The following is a 22,333-nucleotide window of genomic DNA, read 5'->3' as shown; positions in this document are numbered from 1 at the left end:
TGCATTTGGCTACAGAGTATTAGGGCCAGGTCCATTGGAAAATGCATAACTCTAAAGCACAGCACCTTCAGACAGGGAAAACCTCATCTAAACCCCCTTTAACATTAAAATAAGCCCCACAAATATCCCACGAACAATCGTTAGCGTAGTTAAAAACAGAGAAAAATCCTCAGGGCCTGCTCTTTCATGAGATCACATCTCCGTTGTCCAAACTGCCTTCATCACGTGGGCTCCTAAATCCTCCTTTAAGTAACTTAGGAATTAGAAACTTGGAAATGAGATCCCATTTACTGAGCCCAACCACCGTTTCTTGCGTTTTGCCAGTGGATTTAAGAGCCCTTCAGGGTGCAGTACAGCCTCTGAAGGTCCTTTGGACACGGTCATCAATTCCCTGGACAGATCAGCCGTCTTTCTGACAGTCTTAAAAAGGTCAAACTCCTTAAAGCTTGGCCTGAAAAACATTTTTTCCTCAATCTGTTTTGTTTCTGTACTGCCTCTCCTTTTCCATTACTGGATATTGTAACATTAAGGTATAAAATATTACTAAGATACTGATGTTTTGGTTTATTATTTAATTTTTTTAATTTTGTTTTATTTTATTACTATCATTAGGGCTGCTGCTATGTGAGATCAACCATCACAGCTGAGCATCCATGCCATGCTAAGGGTCAGGGGGACCCAAAAATCCACCTTGCCACCCCCTCCTGCAAAGTGCAGACCCCGGGAAGCACAGGATTGCCCCAGGACCATCAGGATTTCCCTTGCTACACTGAAAGGGCCCAGGTCATCCAAGAAATGCTGGTCTCTGCTGGACCCCGGACTCGTGGAGTTGGGGTCAGCACATCTGGATACGGTGGAGGAGGCGTTCGGCCGTGTAGCTCTGCTGTAGGACAGGACGGAGCCGTGGGCTGGCTGCATCCCAGCGCATCCCAGCGATAGCAAAGTCCCCGGATAAACTTCGCTCTGTCGGTCCCAGCCCACATCGGTTGCTCTCCTACGTAAGCAATAATGAACTCTTCACAGCTGGCACATGCCAAATCTGAAAACAGAGCTCGTTATTGCAATTATTATCAATAAGGAGGTGGCTCTGCTGACTGTAAGACACTACCTAGTGCTGCTCGGAGAAGGAGAATGTAGAAACTATTGCCCTAATTCAAGGCCTTAATTAGAATTTGGGATTTTGAATAGATGAGGTTTAGGTGGGAGAATGACAAACAAACAGCCTTGTGTATTGCAAACGTTTCTGTCAGAAACCCCCTAAAATGATTTTCCAACAATAAATAATACATATTAATAACCTGTAATAAAAAAGTCGGTTGTTTAATTTATCCCACATGGAAAGAAAATGTAAAAGAAGAAAAAGGAGGGAAGCAATGACCACTCTCATTAATATTAAAAGACAGTAGAGAGACAAATCCACCTCCCTGTTCCCATCTGGAACAGCAGTCTTAGCAAGCAAAACCTCTTCCACTGCAGGAACGAATTACCCAGCAATAGCAGCCTCATGCCCTAAGCCAAAGCCACCGGAGTCACAGGGCCCCCGGTCCTCCCTCTTGTGCCTCCGCTGCTCTTTAAAGTGCTGAACAAATAGGACCCGAGACTGCAGTTAACACCTCCTGCATTCGTTCAGAGAGCCCCTACCCTTTAGCTCAGGGTGCTCAACGCTGAGAAAAAACATTGGTGGGTTCTGGGTTTTTAGGCAGGGCTCTGCTCCGCAGTCTTTGCAACCGGGGAAGATCAGCCACGGTGGGGCAAGAGGGAACATGTACAAACCAGCCAAGGGCAACGGCGCTGTACCTTCGAGGCGAAGGAAATGGAAAGGGAATGGAGAGATCCCTCTGCAACGCGATGGAGGAGCTCAGCAGACCTCGTTGGCACTGCTCGGTCAGCCCCAGCACGGGCCATGGGTTGTGTTAGGTGGGAACAGGCTCCTTTCTTTCCCCCTTCGCCCTTTTCCACTCCAGCCAGGAGCTCTGAAGACAGATTTATTAACCAGGGTCTGCTTTAAACTAATAATATCAGAACTCCCATGGCTCTTGAATTTGACAACTGGCCCAATGACCTTGGTGAGTTTGCAGCATCCTGGAGCATTTCAATCTCTATAAATCAAAGCACTTCTGGAATTGAGTCAGCCTTTGTTCCAGGGCTTCTCCTGTCTCTTCTACTCACATTTTCCTTTTGCTGTAGTTACCTGATATCTGTGGGGTGGATCTTACCCTATTCTTGGTAATACCCTCGCTACAAAGGGAATGGAGCCTACACCGGGACCGTGCTCCCACCGTGGGAGTGAATCGCCAGCCCCAGCCTTTGCATGCTGCTATGCGGCTGCTCCAACACCTCTTAAAGCAAAGGGATTTTTTTAGTGTGCTGCCACGCAACAGTGCGGTCCCACATCACATCTCTTTTGCAAGAAAAAGCTTTCAGCCCTGCTTTTTTGGGGTCCTGATGCTCGACCACCCGACGAGCCAACGCAGGGTGTGCAGTGCCCGTGGGGATGCACAGAGCTGCTGCCGTCTCCCTGCCTGGCGCTGGGCGAACTTGCTCGCGGACTTGTCGTGAGCCCTTAGCCTCCCACCCGTGCCCCATTTGCAATCTCTGTTTCGGCTAACAGGGACGTATCAAACTCAAGCCATAAGCACGGGAATCCGCTACGGCGCTTCCGCAGCCTCACGACCCCCTCGCCGCCTTATTTTGAAGCAGGTCCGTTCCCCAGGTGCGTTATCCTTCAGCTAGCACGGGGCAGGGATAACTGACGGCCAGGAGGATCCCGGTTCCCCCCCCCCCGCCGCCATCCCCCGGGGATGCTGCCATCCCGCAGGCAGACGGACGGCTCGGAGCAGGTCGCTGCTCTCCTGTGGTCCAGCTCCTCCCCGGGGCCCGCGGAGCTGGCGGCCGTGGGGAAGCAGACTGGCTGGCTGCCCGCTCTCGCCTGCAAGTCCTAGCAGGGAAATGAAGCTATTTTTAAAGAGGAACCTCTGCTAAGTCAAACTGCAGGGAAAAGGGAGGTCGAACCTCATTATCAGAGCCCCCCCCGCTCCCACACAGGACGGGGAGCCACGAGGAAGAAATGCCACGCAGATCATCAAGATTTTTACTGTGCTGGCTCCGAACGTGTTATAATAATCAATATCAGATGATCAATAACAGCAAACCCCGGCAGCCAGGATCATCCGCGCAAACTAGGGGGTGGGAGCTGTGGCTTTATCTTGGGGCTCTGTCTAAATAAATCACGAGTCGTGATACAGCGTTACCGAAAAAATATGCTCCCAGCGAATGGTTTCGTTGCCATACAAATCAAGCCTGCCACGACCATTTCTCTTTTATAATATAAAACCTTAACTTGTTCACTCCCGCAAGTAAATATGCCCGCAGAATGCCTTCCGTTGAATTTTTCAATGGGAGTAAGTGTTACCTACAGCGGGAGCTCTGCTTTTAGCAAAGTAGCAACGAGGCGGCATCAAGGCATGGCAGAACACCACAATAACTATTTTATATAATGCAATAATTACATACATAATGTGAGCCATTTTAGTGCAGCAGACTGCAACAAATAGAGTGGCTTTTCATTCTATATGTGCTTCTGTATCATTTAATTATTGGGGAGTATATATAGGGAGAGAAAGCGAGCGAGAGCACATTTCTCATTTTTAATTCCTTGCGTCTGTGCGCATCCACACACACAGGCACAAAAACAAGAAACTAAATTCCAGCCGAAAACTTTTATTGAGCTCCAACTGCTCGCCTGTTATTCATAACCCAGCTTCCTCTCTCACAAAGAGACCTTTCGCATGGTTTGGTGTTTTTTTTTTTTTTTTTTTTTTGTGTGTGGGTGTGTTTTTTTTTTCCTTCTGCCTCGCTAACAGCTGCTCGCAGTGTTGTATCCTGAGTGATGATGAGGTTCTGAAAGTGTTTTTTTGGAACAGATGGCCAGGAGAGAGCCGGGGAATGTGCCAGCAGCGAGCTGGGGAATGCGCCAAGTCCTGCAGTGACTGAGTACTCCGGGTTCCAGCTCGCGTGCCTTTCCCCTGCCCTCTGCCCCAAGTGGCGCCAGCAGGACTTCCCAGCTCGCGCTCCGAACATCTGGAGTCTGCGACTGCCAGAAAAGTCGGGACGGGGGGAGGATAAAGCGGAAAAAAAAAAAATATATCCCTCACCCATCCCTCCCTGCTCCGGCTTAGCTCCCATGGCCGCGGCGATGTTGCTGCCTAGCACGAGGGTTAATCAAAAGCAAAGAGGGGAAGGAGAAGAAAATGAACCTTGCGACGGGAGTTTGGGGGGTGGTTTTTTTTAGTGCTCGGGGTTTTCTGTTTAGTGCCGCGTACTGGGTGTGCTGTATAGGGTATTTGTTAGCAGGTCGGATCCTGCTCTTTGTAGACCGAAGGGCTGTGGTTGTGCTGCCTGGTGGGGAGGTAAAGTCTGTCCCATAGCCCTGGGGGTCGGATCCTGTGAGGCTGGGGGATGCGGGGGGCTGCGGTGCATGGCTCTGCACCCACCAAAACACCAGTCTCCAGGGAGAGCCCCCGGCCATGGACCCTAAGTCCTAACCCTCCCCTGAGCCGTAACGCTGCCTTCTGCAGGGCACCAGACTTTGGCCCCGAGGGGGAAAAGGCTAGAAAAAGAGACCGTGCAAACAGAAGCCTGGACCAGAAACTCTAAAAAATCTGTGCGAGGCTTTCAGACGACCTCTGGCCGCTCGGGATCGTGCCCCGTGCAGAAACAGGGTACACCAGGGATGGGGAAACTCGGACGCCCCTTTTCTGATCCAGCTCCTTTTCGCTGCCGGAGGATGCTCTCGGCTGGAGCTGAGGGTGGATCCCCCCACCTTTTCCCAGGACATCAGTGTGGCCCCAGCAGGACTCGGGCTCTGCTGAGGGTGTTGCAACCCAAATCTCCCAACATGGCACGACTCTTGCGTGCACGTTGAAGGGCAAGGCTTAGTCCAGATTACTTGTATAACCAGCAAAAGGCAGCTTTAAAAAAGGAAGACTATCATCAGAATTCACCACCCCATCATGCAGCTTTTTTTTTTTTTAAAGGAAAAGGCATTTGAAGCCCTTCAATTACCCCCTTTGCCGCTTATAAATGAGATCTCCCATCACCAAACACCCTCAGTCAAGTCTCAACTGCAACAACTAAAATCACCATATAACTGTAGTTAGGACTGGAAAGGGGATTTTTTTTTTTTCCTAGTCAGGTTTGAAAAGCCAACTTCTCTAATTAACAAAATGGAGTGGAAAGGGGGGGAAAACACCCATTAAATTTCCTATTGCAACAGCAAAGTCTGAACAACAACCTAACATCAGGGACAGCAGATAATTCGCCCTCAAAAACAAAGCAAAAGGCGACGCACAGTCCAGCAAACACAACATCTGGAGCCCCGGCCTGCCAAAACAAACTCCAACCAGCTACTTTTTCGTGTGAAAAGCTCACGGTGCCATAGCACATCGCAATCAGAGAGCTGAGATAGACAGCGATAGAGGCAGAGATGTAATAAAACAGAGATAGATGACAGGAGATAAGGGTGCCATGGACCCAACGGTAGAGCTCAAGGAGCAGAGGTCTGTGCTTGGGCTTGCTGTGATTTTTTTTTTTAAGAGAGAATAAAAAAGGAAACTGAAAAAACACCACCACCAACAAAAAATGTAACAACCACCCCAAAGTCGATAATTCAGAGGAACTGCTCAGTGAGCAGTGGTTTTGGAGACCTGATTAAAAACACACACAGCTTAGAAAAACGTGCCGATTTCAATATTAATGAGGGCGTGGTGATTTTGGGCCAAGCCATTGTATCCTCATCCAGCCGCCCACGTGAGACCCCCCAGGAGAGACATCCCTTCACACCACCTGACATCCAGAGCTTGGATCTTGCCTGCACAGCCATCCCGGATCTGTAATTTCCCTCTGACAACGGCATTTCCCTCCCTTGTGCTTGTGATGCCGTTGATTTGTTGGCTCAGGGAGAAAGGGAGACAGATACCAAGCTGAGTCCTCCCAGCCCAGGCTTTGCATCCCCATTCCTATCTACTGGGAATTACTGGTGTAACTTAGTGGTACCTACTGGTTTTGGCTTCATCATCAGCTGAATGTGCTCTTGCCATCACCTGAGCAAATACTGCTGGAAATAAAATGATACCTATCAGCCAGGGGAACCCACAGGGTCTTGGGCTGCCCTAAACTTGGACTCTCCCAAATAGCAGAAAAGCATTTGCAAGACACTTTCCAGAAAGAAAAGCAAGGCAGAACAGGGACCAAGACCCTTCCCCAGATACAACGCCCAGCCTTCTTTTTGGAGAGGGGTTAGGGTGGCTGTCCTTCAAGAATGTGGATAAAAGGCATATTTTCTCCTGGTGATGCTGTTTCTGTGGATTGAGGGTGGCCCGTTGGGAGGCGGGATGTGCCGATGCCCCGTGAGAGTTTCATTGTGCACTCTCGATGGGCTCAGGGCTCTTCTCCATGCGTCCACTCCGCAGCAAACTTTAGAGAACAAATGCCATAAATGGAAGGCTTTTAATTCTTAATTTATTTTTTTAATTAAGGACGGGCCCAGCCCTAACCCTCAGATGTGAACACCCTGGGATTTGGAGCCATTTGAAATCTGGCTCTGCGTTTTCTGTCTTTAAGCTTGTGTTGGTTTACATAAGCCAAGACAATAGGTCTCAGCCCACTGGGCACCCAAAGCCTGAACACCAGCCCAGAAATCTGCTGAAGCCCCCAAAAGGATGCTCATCCTCTCCTTCTCCCCCATCTCAACTTGGGGAGGGGACCCAAGACCCAACTAGCAATCTGCCAAAACTTCAAAAAGGATGCTCATCCCCTTCTTCTCCCCCATCTCCACTCGGAGAGGGGACCCAAGACCCAACTCTCACCTCGCCCTAGGGTCGGTGGCATCACATCAGCGTCCCTGGGACACCACTGGCACGACGGACCCCACAGTGAACCCCTCATTTTGGGCCTGCCCAGGAGCTCCCCCCACACCTCCCAGTTCCAGCCAGTGCTGCTGGCCGTGGGCGAGCGGTGCCGTGTCTCCGCCTGGCACCGCTGCTCTGGGGGCATAAATACAGCCCGTGACAGCGAGAGGAAGCGACAGGGAGTGCGCTATTGTGTTTATTTATAAACTGAGCTGCTGCAGGATGATTTGTTGGGCTAAAGAGGAGGAAAAGTAAGGAAACCTGCCCGAATTGGAGGCAGATCTTAACGACACCGGAGAAGGAGCCTGCTCCCTGGCTTAGCTGCCCATTCATCCATTAAAATCCCGCTGATTTATTATCCCGCCTGACAAGCGAGCCCAGAAAGCAGGGGGAAGTTCAATTCGAGTTTACAAAACTCTTTTTGTCATAAAAGCCTGAACAAAGACATCAATCACTCCTTTAATTCACCCATGTCACTCTTCGAGAGGAAAACTGGCAGAACGCTCCGCTTCCTCCTCCCGCCGCTTGACGATGATTTCACCTAATTGGTTCAGTGTTAAGTAACCTAAAGGAATGCAAGGCGTAATTAGATTTAACGTTGTTTCCTCAAGATACCCACATGTCCTTCAGGTCATACATCTTACTAATGTGTTTATACATACAATGTCTCCATCAGCTACTTTTTTTTTGTTGTCGGGTGATTTTTCTCGGAGATAAGTGTTAGATTAAACAAAACAGAAAACACAGGCGGGCGACCATGTTTTATGGGCTCCAAAAGGCGACTCGAGGTTGGTTTGGTTTAACAAATAACAGCCCCAAGATGACTCTAATAGGATCACGCTTGTGTTAAAACACACGATGGGTGACTAACGAGAGGAAGAGCCCGGCACGGAAGACGGGGAGGAGAGAAAAGCTTTTGATTAGAGAGGAATGCGGTTATTACAAGATCAGACGGATGGAGGAGAAAAAGCGAGAGAGAAAGGCGAGGGATAAAAAAAAATCAGGAAAATTTCAAGAGGTTGAGAAAGAAAGGAAACCACTTTGGATTTTTTCTTTTTTTTGCTCCTTTTGTAACTTTTACCGTTATTTGGGGGGTGAGGAGGGGAGGCTGTAACATACCTTCCTTTTTTTAGATCTTCCTTCTGCTTGTAAGGTCCTAGTGCACTGCTCCACGCATTCAGAGAAGCTCATGTTACTGTGGTCAGCGCTGTAATCCAGGTCTGCTAGTCTGGCCAGGGAAAGGATATAGTTACAGGCTATTCTCAAGATGGCCAGTTTGGACAACTTTTGACCATAAGAATAGCAGGGAACCTAGAAAGGGTAACAGGGAAAAAAAAAAAAATTAAAAATTAGGCCAGATAAACAAAATATCTTGCTTGAAGCATGAAAAAACAACTGTAGGTTATTTTCTTAGCAGTTTTTAACATAAATAGGAACTCTAGTGATAAAAGGCCATATGGTCCCAACAGGTTTTTAAGAAGAACTCCCCCGCTGATCTCCATGGGGATGAAAGCAGCACGAAGCCTCTTGATTTCAGCGGGGCAGTTCTGCTTAAAACGCAATGGCAGGATACGGCCTGGGACGTCTGCCTGCCGTTCAGTTCGCTTCTCAGAGGCCCCGTTTTTCTCAGAAACCTGCAACCCCCACGCCACTCAGTTACTCGTCTTGAGTAACTTACTCCCCGCAAGTAGCTCCAATGCCATTGCAGGTCTTGCAGAATAAGGCAATAAGGGGGATATGAGCAAATATATCACAACCTGGTGGTTTTGCGCTCAAACGGCATCAATCGTGAGTTCCAGCCTGTGCTAAAACACGATGCTGTTGTAGGAACAGGGCCTGGAGGCAGTAATTCCTACCTGTTGAAACACCCCATCACGGTACCTCACCTCCCAGAAGAGACCAAACCAGAGCCTGGTTCAGGGCCCTGGCTGTATCTTACGCAATTTATTTCTTTACCCTTGAAGATTTCTAGTGTAATGTGAAACATTCAAACAATTCGAACTAAACAGCGTGTGGCTAAAGAACTGAACAGTACACGTTTCCTGCTGCAGAAGGTTTGATTGCTTTCCGATCGTGATCCAGCACAACACTACATAAGCCCTCAATTTTAGGCACACAACTTCGACATGTCCAGCTTAACGAGAGATCTTCTGGGTTCAATAGGCTTGGGGCCATGTTCGGTAGTTTGCAAAATTGCTAAAGGTTATTCAGGCTTTAATGCACAAGAGTCTATTGCCTGTGGGAAACTGGAGCTGGGCATTTATCTGAAATCCATCCTAGGCACTCAGGTTGCCTGACCGCCCGTCAATCTTAGTTTTCATACTACATCCATCCCTGGAATGCCTCAATGTCTCTCTACCATCTGCCTCCATACCAGTCTCCATCCTCCTCATCCCTCTAGGGTATCACTCTCTGCTTGGGGTTGGAGATTTTTTTTAACGCTTCTTGCCATTCTCATGCCTCAGCTTCTCTTTTCTCCACAGAGACACAATGCCAGGCTCAGCCCTGGAGTGATGTCCCTGACTTTACATAAGGTAAGATGGGTTCACCCCCTTCCCGAACCCCACAGCAGCCATACACAGATACCAAGGGAGATATGCTCAGGCATATCTAGGATTTCCCCAAATATTCTGCCAGGCTCCAACTAATGTCACCTCCATGACCTCAGCTAGATGTGCCTTCCCCGTATTTAGCAACCCATGATAGGCCTTTTTTGTCCATGAATTTGGTCTGGTAAGCTGAAGCCCTGCCAATTTTGAGCACCCAAAACTTCTTTTTGCAAAGTTTTCTCCCTAGCCTACATAACACTGCCCTCCTCTTGCTTGTTTTGAACTTGGCTCCTATTGTCTTCACTTGAGGTTCCCCAGTTCCTGTACTAGAAGAGAGGACAACAGATTTTTATTCACCTCCTCTGTGACATGTTTTTAGTCTTCCATCATTTCTTCATCCTCTTTTCCAGAAGAAAAAGATCAAACCTCCTTAGCAGACAGTAGTGTGGAAGCCATCCCATACCTTTGATGACCCTTGCTGCTCTTCCCTGAACGTTTCCTAGTTCTTTTGGAGCTGAGAGGATCAGAACGCCACACAGTATTCATGTTGTGGGTGCTCTGTGTATTTCTCTAACAGTTGCGTATGTTCTCTGTTTTGTTTAATATTCCTTTTCTCATAACTCCTCTGGATTTGATTTGTGATCACTACCAGGCACTGACCTGAGACTTCCACTGAACCATCTACAGAAACCCTGAGGTCCCTCTTCTCTGAGATAATGGTCAGCTCAGGTTCTATCACTTCATATGTGGAGTCTGGTATGGTTTTCCCCATATGCATCACTTCACTTTATCTACACTGTATTTATTTCATCTGCCATATTATTACCTAGTCTCTCAGAGTCATAAGGTCCCTCCGTAATTCTTATCTTCGCTACCTTTAGCAAATATCAGTACCTTTTGCTGGAGTACTACCAGCAAACCTCCTATCACACTGCTCACCCACCTTTCCAGGTCATTTATCAACACACTCAGCAGCACTGCTACCACAGTCACAACTTCAGGTGGTGGGACCTTTGAGGTCTCCAACCCAACTCCCTGCTTGAAGCAGAGCTAAGCTCAGTCAGACCCTGGTTCTTCTACTCATGACATCCCTCCCTGCAGGAACCAGCCCTTTTTCCCTACCCACCGGTCCCTGCCTGTCCACTGATCACTAATGCACACTCCTGTCCAAGATGCTCAGTTTCTTCAAATGCTCCCAGGGAGGAGCTCTGCCATGATATTTAGGGAAATCCAAACCAACTACAATCAGTTGGATCACCCTTATCCACAAGCACATGGACTTTGTCAATGCTGTTGACGCTATGGGCCATTTGGCTTGTATGATACAGCTGAGGTGCCCAGCAGTACCCAACCTCTCCAGAAGCAAGCCAACAAGCTTCAAAGGTCTTTTTCTTTTTTATACACACCATCTGCTATAGGTACCCCTGAGGAGGCAAGGAATCATAGAATCATAGAATAGTTTGGGTTAGAAGGGACCTTTAAACGTCATCTAGTCCAAGCCCCCCTGCAATGAGCAGGGACATTGCAGGGAATCTATTCTCTGGCTGGAGTCTGGTGGCACCAAGGGCCTCTTTTTGCCTGACAAAATCTCTCTCTAAATTCTTGCGTTCACTTCTCTGCCAGCATTATGCACCCACCAACTGTGCTCGCCCTCAGACCATAATACCTGCCCCCGAGATGCAGTAAGCTGAGAGTTATTTTGAAAGCAAGAGCTTCGGGCGGCAGAAACACCCAAGTCTCTCTTGACGCCAATGTAACAAGAACAGTGGAGAGCCCAGATCAAACAGCAGCGTGAAAGACCAAAGCAAGATGGAAACTAAAATGGAAGGATTCAGTGAAATGTGGGAATAATTTCAGAATTAGAGCAAGAAGGAAGTTAAATCGAGTGGAAGGAAAATAGACCACGAAATCCTTGAGGCTGATGCACAGACGCTGTCCAGTTACAACACAAGAAGGCAGGCTAATGTCTTTTTTGCTCATCTGTTTTGCTCTCTTTCTTTTGTGGTTTTATTTTTTTTTTTTTAAAAGAAGAAACAAAATAAAAACCAAACTGTTTTGTAGGACATGTTTGCTACAAATTCCAAGAAATATCTCAGTGCTAATACAGTTGACAAAACTCTCGACTAGGATTACACAACACTTTTCCCACATGCTGCAGCAAAGTCCAAACTGGAACTGCCCTGTATGTCCACGAGAAGAGGTTCACCTTGAGCAGCTCAGATACCACTGTGGTGGGTGCGGGGCACCAACATTAGGAGATAAGAGTTTTTGCCATGGTAACTGTGTTAGAATAACTATTGCATAGGAACCCTCCCTGTCTTGGCTCAGCTCCTGCCATTTTAATGTTTCCTTTTGAATTAAACATGGGAAATTGAGAGAGGAATGAGCCACTTTTAGTTCAGATCCAGATCCAAAGCTTCCCCAAGCAGTGGGGGGGTGTGGGGGGGGCAGGGGGGGGAGAAAGCAAACTTTGTTTTTATCCCTTCTTGAACAGAAAGCCAGCAGGGAAGTGGGGACAGATCTGCATAAGGTGGAGCGCAGGGTGTTGATGACACACCTGGATGCCAAGAAGTCTTCAAAATCCAACCCAAACCAGAGCGAGCATCTTAGAGATGGGAAAAATGCCTGATGTTGGTGTGGCCACGCAGGTGTAACCGTCCCAGCTCCCACTGAGGTCTGTGCTATACAGATTTTCAGCAGGAGGTAATGCGAACAGGCATCCGTCACGCGCCTGGTAAGCACCAAGCCCTTTCCTTCTGTCACCTTCTTGCTCATCATGCCTGAGTCGAACACACATCAGTGCTTTAGTGGGAGAGCTGCAATGACGGGAGCTGAGCAGGTCCGTTCAGAGCCAGAGGGAACCAGGGGAGAGCTCAAGTTCCCATGCAGTTAATGAAAATACTTCCCTTATCTGACCTCACTGATTTCTGCCGAACAGCAGCACAGCTCACCATCTTGCCTGCAATATTTCCAATGATTAAAAGGAATTAGGAAGGAATTGCAACTGAAATTTCACACCGATCCGAAGGAATGCAGCTGTCTGCTAGAAAGGAAAGGCTATTGGCACCATCCTCAGCTTCAGGAGATCAGCACGGCAGTGGGCTGCGACCAGCAGGAACCAGAGCTTCAGCCAGAGGATGTTTGTTGGTTGCATCTGCGAAAGGCTCTGCAGAGTCTCATGGGTCTTATCAGTGATCCCCAGGCTGGCAGGGGCTGAAGCAATGCACGATGAACACTCCTGAGACATATTCCTGTGCAGAAGAGCCCTTCTTTGGCAGGAAGATAGGACAGGATGTGACCTAACAGGTCTTTTTTCCATCCTTGACGTCTGCAATTCAGAGGCAGCGCCCTGGGAAGACCAAAGATGCTCCCTTTGAAGTCCATGGGAAATCTGTCACACACTTGATGAGAGCAGCGCTCGGCCCACAGCCAGCCCTCTCGAGGAAGGCATGGTCCTGGAGTTGATTCTCACCCAGGGCACAGGAGAGGAGACTGCAGGATGAGGTTGGGGAACAACTAGAGAAAAAAGATGGGTGAGTGGGAAGAATAACCACCCCTGCCCTGTGAGGGTGCAGGGTAAGTTCACCACGATGGGTCTGTGGGAAACAAGCAGGAGCATCCTATGGACTTCAGGAGCATTAAGCCAGTTCACAGTATTGAGCTTCTGGCCAGGCAGCTCTGTTCTTATCAACAAGATATAATTTCTATAAACACCCTCTGGACCTGTACAGATAACGTCTGTAAAGCCAAGCCTACTCTGCTTTTATACTGCATGAAAACGCTGGAAGAAAGAAGGGCGTCAGGTGCTGGGGGTCCAGACCTCTCTGTTATCATGCTAGCAACAGGACTTAGCAGCACAGACTTGCACAGATCCCCTCCACGTGAAGATCATGCAGGGCAGAATTGGGGCCCCTGGGTGCAGCAGGGAAGACGGGGTGGCTCCAAGGCAGAGAAACGTCTGTGTTTGCGATGCAGCGTAAGCTAAGCCCTCCTGACAGCCAGCTCCTCCACAACATGCCATAATAAGCTGCTGAATTTACCTGTCTGCTAATTCATCTGGTTTATTTTTATGCTGGGAGTTAAAACACATCAGGGCCCCCCGGGAGAGCATTTGGCTGCCTCTTCCCTGCGTTCGAACACACAGCGCAACTGCACTGTCTCATTGTTTGTGCTGCACCTCCTGCCAAAAATTTTTCCAGAAGGTTCATATAAATGTCCAGTGCTTAATAGTTCTGCCTTTTGTACATTCCTCCTTCCAGCCCAGGGTGAGTCAGACTTTTCCTGGGGTTAAGGCATCTTGGGGAAAGGTGGCAGGTTGGAGCAGCAGGACTGCTGGTGTTCCTTGCTTGTTGGTCCTGAGCACAGGGGAAACCTCTTTCACCATCCCAAAGTATCTCCAGGGCTGGTGTCTGCAGAGCTACTGGGAAGAGGACAGAAGTTGTGGATGCCCCATCCCTGGAAGTGTTCAAGGTCAGGCTGGATGGGGCTTTGAGCAACCTGATCTAGTGGAAGGCGTCCCTGCCCATAGTGGGGGGTTGGACTAGATGATCTTTAAGGGTCCCTTCCAACCCAAACCATTCTGTGATTCTGTAAGTAACAGCCTTAACAAGCTGAAGGCCTTTTCCAGAAGATCATGGCCTGTTTTCAACACGTATTACTTTGTGGAGCATGTTTGGGAAGGGTTTGGAGCCAGCCTTTTCCTTTCTACCCAGTTCCAGAGGGGAGGTGAACACATATGGGTCCTCCTACTTCTTGAGGGACCCATTGGTTGATGGGCTAGTTGGTGTGTTCTGATTCACCAGCAAGGGACTTGGCTTCCCTACCTTACTCTTGACAGGTACATGCCCCGAGTCCTCCTAACATCCTAGGTGGGACAATGATGATTTATACAGCTGTATGACGGAAAAGTCCGCGAGCATTGCTGGGATGTCCTTTCGCAGTCCTGCCAGCCCCTTTCAGTGCAGCTGGTTATCCGTGGGTGGATCTGGCAATTGCAGTAACGGCACCATGTAAGTAGACAGCTTCCATGGAGTGCCTGAACTGAGGACCCAGGAGAACCATGGTGTGTGGTTCAGAGCCACCAAGCAACTTGCAGCTACCAGACAGGCAGCTTTGCTGCCTGCAAGACTACTCCCACGTGTGGCAGCAGCAGAGCCTGCTGCATGGCCCTGGTCCCCAAATACCCCTCCTCCTGCCCATGGCACAGCAGCAGCCAGCTTCCACCGATGGCTCCTCCAGGCCACTGGTGCTCACCACACTGAACTGGACCTTCGGGGCAGCACGGCATGCGTATGAACCCAGCAAGGCCAGATCCTGCTTTGTGGATAAATGGCATGGTTCTCAGGGGAATGCTTTTGGAGAAGGGCCCTACAGAATCATAGAATGGTGTGGGTTGGAAGGGACCTTTAAAGGCCATCCAGTCCAACCCCCCTGCAATGTGCAGGGACATCTTCAACTCGATCAGGTTGCTCAGAACTCTGTCCAACCTGACCTTGAATGTTTCCAGGGATGGGGCATTGACCACCTCTCTGGGCGACCTGTGCCAGTGTTTCACCACCCTCATAAAAAATTTCTTCTTTATATCTAGTCTGAATCTACCCTCCTTTAGTTTAAAACCACTGCCACTTGTCCTGTCACTACAGGCCCTGCTAAAAAGTCTCTCCCCATCTTTCTTATAAGCCCCCTTTAAGTACTGGAAGGCTGCAATAAGGTCTCCCTGGAGCCTTCTCTTCTCCACGCTGAACAACCCCGACTCTCAGCCTGTCCTCAGAGCAGAGGTGTTCCATCCCTCTGATCATTTTTGTGGCCGTCCTCTGGGTCCGCTCCAACAGGTCCATGTCCTTCTTATCTTGGGGGCCCAAGAGCTGAACGCAGTCCTGCAGGTGGGGGTCTCACCAGAGCAGAATCCCCTCCTTCGACCATCTGTGGGCATCACGGTGTCAGATGCTTCTTGGAGCTCTACTCTGCCAGTGATGGGCAGCTATTTCATACCATGGGTGTGGGAGGCTTTTGTTTCTCCGCCACCAGACTGCAGCGGTGGGGAACGGGCAGCCCCGTGCTAGCAAAGCAATCACAGCAGCTTGAAAGAAAGCCTCATCCCTGCCTCGCCACAGGCAATGAAGCATCCAGCCAGGGACCAAACCTAGCTTAAAAATGCCAACAAGAACAAAAGCAGCATCACTCATGCGGGAGCACTAGTCCCGACCGAGGCGCCTTTGCCTCTTGGGTGGGTCCACGCTGTCAAATAACCCAGCTCCCGGTTCCCTCCCAGCTCCTGGCTCCCCCATCGCTCACATTGCAAAAACATGAGTTCACTCCTTGGAGTGACTGAATTGGCTTCCTCCAAACAAAACCTAGGTGTGGTGCTGGGTGAGTTCACCCCGGGGATCTCTTCCAAACGGCAGTCTGGTTAACGCTGCCCCAGGCCTGGCTCCGGTCTGTTTCGGACAGTCCTCCTGCACTATTCCCTGGATGTTTTGCACCCTCAAAGCCTCCTGCACATCCTCAGGGCGTGCAACACACACCCGCAGTATCATGCATGAAAAATATTACATTGCTGGGCAGCAGCAAAGCTCTTACATTATTGCAGGCTCTTTGAACCGCCTTCCAAAATAATAACTACACAGAGGACTACTGGGGTATCACAGGAGAAATCCCAGGGCCATTGGGCACAGAAAATCTCCTCTAGGAGGGGCTACCCCCAAGAACTATAGTTTTCCCTTCTTTGGGTTACGCTGTAGTAGCTATCATCTCCACCTCTGAGGTCCAACGGGTCCAATTCATCTGGGGAACAGGAGAACAAGCTCCACTGGAGCAAATAGCGTTACACCAGCCGCAGCTTGGCCTTGGCGATTCTTTAGTCACCGGCCACTGCTGGACACCAGAGGGTTCTCCACTCCCTTGCTATCGCTGCTTAGACCCAGGAGCTGCCTCGAGCCGGTGGCCAGCTGCAAGGAGCACAACCCTTGTGCAGCACACACGTGGCTCTGCTCGCATCCCTGCTTGGCGCTGGGGACAGTGCAAACTGGGACCGGGGTGGGATATATCGCTTTGCGAAGAACACACATGGCATGGACCGAAGGAGCTGCAAGTCGGGAACAAAGAGCCCCGGGGGACTCTGCTGCAAGGTACCATGAAGTGTCTCGCCTCCCCACCGTGGGGACTGCAGCCCAGAGAGGAATTTGAGAGCGGATTAAGGCAGGGAGCAGAGGCTGGATTCAAAGCCCGATGGAGAAAAGCAGACTCTTTCCTCCGATTTCAGCGGGAGCCATAAGAAAACACAGAGGTTAACTCAGGGTGGCTGCAGCAGGCAGAGCAAATACCTCCCGACAGGAGCCGGATTTGTAGCAGAGGATAAAATCAGTTAGACAGCAGCCAAGGGAGCAAACAAGCCCCGTTCTTGGTGACACACAGTCATTGTTTTCAGGATTTTTGTCCTTTTGTCTGGTTTCTCCCTTATTTTCTCTCCCCTCGTGTTGCTTCGGGCCAGTATTTTGTCATCTTCTTTAGCTGTTAAACCACAGTGCCACCCCACTCTGCCCCAACCGGGCCCTAAATAACCATAAGCGTCACACTGGACTGGCTGAAACCACCGAGATGCTCTGGTTAACGCTGTGCTGTTCGATGACAACACGCAGCGGTAGCAACGTGAGAAACGTGTGGAGGATGCTGGGGCTCTCCCGAAGCCCAGCAGCATCTCTCCAACTGCCGCTGTGGAGCGGGGCCAAACCTTCCCACCCGGCTGTCACCCCCACGGAGCTCAACGGGCAGTCTGTCTTCCAGAGCCGGGTTTTCAGGCATCTTAGGGCTTCCCGCTGGTGGGATCATGGGGGGATGAATCACTGGGCTGGGAGATGTCAGCAGGTGATGGAGGAAAGCTCGCAGCCTCCCCACCGCACAGTTAAGGACACGCCAGCGACACTGGTGGCGTACGGTGTCCCGCCTGCAGAGGTGACAAACCACAGCCGCCTTTGGGATGACACACAAAGAGGGCGAGCACGTAATGACGCATCCCCAGAAATAGTCTCAGCCTCCGCTGCCTTGCGGCTAAGGCACTGCTCAAGCTGCAGGTCCTGCCTGCATTTAGCGCCTGGCTTGTCCCTTTTCGAACCCCTGCAGACAGCTTGCCCCCCGGGCCGCTCCACAGCAACGCAACCTCCTCCCGTGGCCTTCAGGCTGCCGCTCCTGATGTCCCACCACCCTCCCGATGGGAGCGAGCGGGGTCTTTTCTGCACTGATTTAACAACAAGCCACAGCACCCACGCGCGCGCCGGCAGCAAAAAGTGAAAGGATGCTAGTGGGGGGGGGGGGGGGGGGAAACCCTCTACTCCAGCAGCTAAAAAGCCCTATAAAACCCTAAAATATCTCCAGAACCCACATGAGTGCAGAGAGCGAGGCTGTCAGCTGCTAAGGCAGAGAGCGCTCTGGTAATGCAGTGGTGAAAAGATTTAGGAAAAAAATGCCAATATACTTCAAGGGAAAATAAATGTCTGTGGACACATTTGCTCCCGACACAGACTCTAGCTCGCTGTGGCTCGGTGCGTTGCTTTCTTGAGGAGAAGCTGGACAGCAGTGCTCCAGAGAGAAACCAGATGTGCAAGCCTAGGCAGGCTCCGGATCAGGAAGGCTGCTGTGGTTGTCTCCGTCCATCGAGGGAGAGTTTGCTGCCACCTTAGGGTCTGTCAGCACAGCTGAGAAGCTCGATCGCAACTCCTGCGAGGGCAACGTACCGGTGGGAGTTGGTTTGCTTGGGTGCCCGCCGTAGCCTAACAGCGGAGAGCACTATCTCCTCCTGGCCAAGGCCTCCAGGAGCAAACCCGGTGGCTAAGTCCATGCCGTAACAAATGTGAACATGGTTCAGTTTCACATTTGGGGTGTGCTGGAGTAGAAGACTCTTGCTGCCAAAAGGAACTGGCAGACAAAAGAAGGAGCCAGCGTCGCTGGAAACTGTGGCCTGACCTGGATAGCGGCTGCTCCGAAGCTGCGCGGTGGTGTTGCCGCATCTTGTCTCCTCCGAACGGTTGCACTGCTTCATGAACTGGAACATCCACCAGCACAAGGGCACGTCGGATGGAGGAGGAGATTGGGTTCTTGTGAACTCAGTGCTGCGTCTCCGTCTGCATCAGAGACGTCTGGGTTCGTTGACCACCCACAACGGCAGGGAGAGGAAGAGAAAAAAGATGGAAGCGACAACCCATCGTGTCACTTATGGGGGGTCCTGGGACAGTGCAAGAACCCACTGACCAGCACCCACCAGGGCATCTGAGGGCAGGGGACCAGTGCTCTGGGTAGGAGCTGCCCAGCCACGGGGACAGGAGCAGCACCCAGGAGGGACACCCAGAAAGGCAGCAGCAAAGGGAGAGCAAAGTATAGCAGAAGTTTCTCCACCATCTCAAAGTGTTTCAGAGCAGGTGAGTGTTTTCCATGGGGAACTACGCTGTTAGCCTCAGGAGTCCACTGTCAGTGGAAGGATCACTTGGACAAACGATGTCTGGTGGATTCAGGGGGGGAAATCTCTTCCAGACTGGAGATCACAAGTGCTAAGATGAGGGGGAAGGAGCTGTATCTCAGGAGCACCTAATCTTCAGTCCCACTTCAGTGTTATGGCCCTGTGGTAAAGGCAGCAGCTCGATACAGAGAGAGGGAGAGAGATCCTCATTCCTGGTGGCCATGACCCCATGGGGCAAGCACAACGGCAATGACAGATATCTCCCAAAAGCAGGCAGCTTCCCGGAGCCAGCAGCTGCCCGTCTACCTCCCACCTCTGAGGGGGTGCTGGCCTCAGAGGCGAGCCGGGGACACCTAAGTGCTCAGGGACACAGCTGGATTAGCCTCTCCTTGTGTGAAACGACTGTGGTCGGCTCTTCCTCCATCAAGAACTGGGGGAAAAAAAACAAACAAAAAAAACCCCCACCACCCCTTCCTGCCATCTGGAGCGCTAGCTGACACAAGCTGAAACATGTGTGCCGTATGTACACAGCTGCGGAGTGCAGGGACGCCGCTGTCAGCCCATCTGCCCGGCACGCTGCGTGCCAGTCGCTCACCCTCGGGTGGGCTGCCGAGATGAGGAGGGTGTCCTGCAGAGAGGCATGGCTTCCCCTTCCTCCTCCTCCTCCTCCTCACCAGGCATGGATGGGCTCCCTACAGCTGTGGCGGGCCTGATCCTGCAAGCACTGGGGGTTTCTCTCGTGCATGCCAGCGAGGATGGGTATCTCCAGCCCCGCGCATCCAAGCAGGGTGGGGAAGGGGACGACACCTGCGTGGGTGCTGGGTACCGGTGGCTGAGCGGGGCTCAGCGGCTCTGCACCCAGCAGCCGACCCCTTCCCCAAGGAGCGCGGGGCCAGGGCCGGCTGCGTGCAAGCGCGGCACTCTCCCGTGCTCCTCGCCCGCCCGTCTGCGGGGAGGTATCGGTTTCAGTGCCTCAGAAAAAGCCTCCCAGCTGCTTAAGAGCCTGATACGCGATGACAAGGAGGGGACGGAGGGCTAACCAAGGAACAAGAAGTAAACCGAGGTCTGCGGCCGACGGCGTACGGGGATTGCCTCCTGCACGGGGCTGAAGGCCCTTTGTACGCTCGGGGATGTGAAAAGACGGCGGTCACCCGAGGCAAGAGCAAGCTTCCCTACTGCGTTTACCTCTACAAACGCATCTCTCCGGCCTCCCGCTTCCCAGCCCCCCTGACCAAGACACGACAGAAAGCAACGTCCTCTCTTCTGATCCAAACTTGCTCCTCAAAAACCTCTCTGCCGGCACCGGTGTGTATGATTTGAGTGACAAGCCAGCGCCGCGCGTATGTGCAATGAAGCCGACTGTCACCTGATGTCACGTACGGCACCAAGCACGCCGCTGGCAGCCCAACAAGAAATGAATCCAAATGTCATCCAATGATGGTCGGGACAGCCAGCCCACCCCTCAGCAAATTGCTAGGAAAACCTCACAGCAAACATTTCCCAGAGAATGATTTCTTTCTCTCTGCAGAGCGAATACAGCTCTGCCAGTATGTTCCCGTGCTGACCCTAGAGACTGGCTTTCATGGGAAGAGAGGACAGCAACTTGTTCTGCAGGCTCTTGGGCTCCCAGCTGAGTCCAGGACTGAAATGATTTATGGAGACAGGGCCAAGGCCAGGAATCTGAGGCTTTTCAAGAGTTGCCCATTTCCCAAAAGAGTGCGGCTTTAATTTGTTGCTTGCCTGACTTCTGCTTGAGGCTCAGCCTAGAACAAGATTGCCAGTGATTTGGGAAATCAGTGCTACTTCCCCTTGCGGTTTTGGTGGTGTAGATGTCTGTCCACGGAGAATTAGACTGACACTTCCAAGCGCGTTACACGCAGTCACCAAACAACCGAGATATGGAAGCAGCTTATAGAAACAAAATATATCAAGTCTGGAGTTTGCATCTACAAGGGGTGGCCTCTCAGCACCAGAGGGACAGCATCCAGCACACGCTGGATTACTACGCTTATAACAGAAGCTGTCAGATCCCACCACCGCGCGGTGGTTAAAAATGCTCTACTTTAGATGCTCATCGGCAATTCTCTGCTGACATACAGCCCCCGTCTCAGCCTGCGCTTCCTACCGAGGTCGGGGCTGGAAGTCTGTTTGCAGAAGTAGATGACGGAGAAAGATTAACTCTCGGGATGCAGCCACCCAACACACAGCAGTCATTGAGAAGGGCTGCAGGCATCACGCAGGAGATGGGAACAAGCAGAGCTCCTCTAAGCAGGAAACAGGATTGAGTCCTGAAGCGAGCACACTTGGCGAATGGCTTGGATAAGTAACGTCTGAAAGACGGTAGCCAAAAGCCTGGATGTGCGAGCCCCCCTGCAAGCAAAGCGTGCTGCTCCCACCGGGCTGGAGGGACCATCGTGGGAGAGGCGATGCTCAGCATCTCTCACGATCAGACTCATCTGCAGCTCACTGCCCTCCAAGCCCTGTGCATCTCCTCCTTCCTACACACCTGGAATAGTCCCGTCAGCACTTACTGGAAAGGCAGAAAAGCCGGGCTTGCACAATGTGACAGCGCATCTTTGTCCATCAGTGAGCTGTGACAGGGTGCCTGCACACAGACAGAAGTATAGGGCCGAGTATAGGGGCCAGGGCACCGATTTTTCCTTGTGGGGAAAACAGAAGAACCTTGCGGCTTCTCTGGATTCTCTCCTCACCTTCCACATGTTGGGGAGGTGGTGGAGGGATTTTGTCCACAACTCCATTTACCTTTCAGAACCTCCGCCCTGCCAGTGAGAACACGTCTATTATCCTTCACAGACGACCGTGAGGATTTTCAAGACCTCTCAACAAAAAAGCCCGGCACAGTACGCACTTCAAGCACACGCTACAGCAAAAATCATGGGAAACTAACCGGCAAGGGACCACAACTTATCTCGGCCATCCCTGGCAGACATGGGGCACGCGGAAAGTTTCAGAGGTGGCCGCAGGATCCCCAAGGGCCCTGCGGGGTCAGGCACCCTGCACAAAAGTCAGCAGGAGCACGTCGCTGCCCAAATTCCCCGGGATCCCTTTGGGGCAGCCCACCCCAGCAGGAGAGCTAGCAAGTTACACGTGTTCTTGGTACAGGAGCATCACCCCAGCTCGCAGCTTGGCCAAGTGCCTCTCCCCACCCTCGGTTTTCACTCGGAGGGCTTTCTCGGTTTTGTTTCCCCTTTTCCCCCCCTCTCTGTGCCGTTCTGTCTCTGGGGAAAAGTCCAAAAGTTTCTAACTGCAAGCAAACGAAAAGCCCTTATTTATTTATCTTGAGCGTTAGCACAGCTCTAGGGTTGGTACTTCCAGGCATTTTGAACCGACTTCCCCTTCTGTCAGGCGTCCACTCCAGGCTCCTGCCTTTAACCTCCCCCGGCCTCAGCCGTACGGAACGGCGGGGG

Source organism: Haliaeetus leucocephalus, unplaced genomic scaffold (genome assembly GCF_000737465.1).
Source record: "Haliaeetus leucocephalus isolate CR32 unplaced genomic scaffold, Haliaeetus_leucocephalus-4.0 Scaffold51, whole genome shotgun sequence".
Taxonomy (NCBI): Eukaryota; Metazoa; Chordata; class Aves; order Accipitriformes; family Accipitridae; genus Haliaeetus; species Haliaeetus leucocephalus.
The sequence above is the reverse complement of the archived record's forward strand: the minus strand, read 5'-3'. Positions refer to the sequence as shown.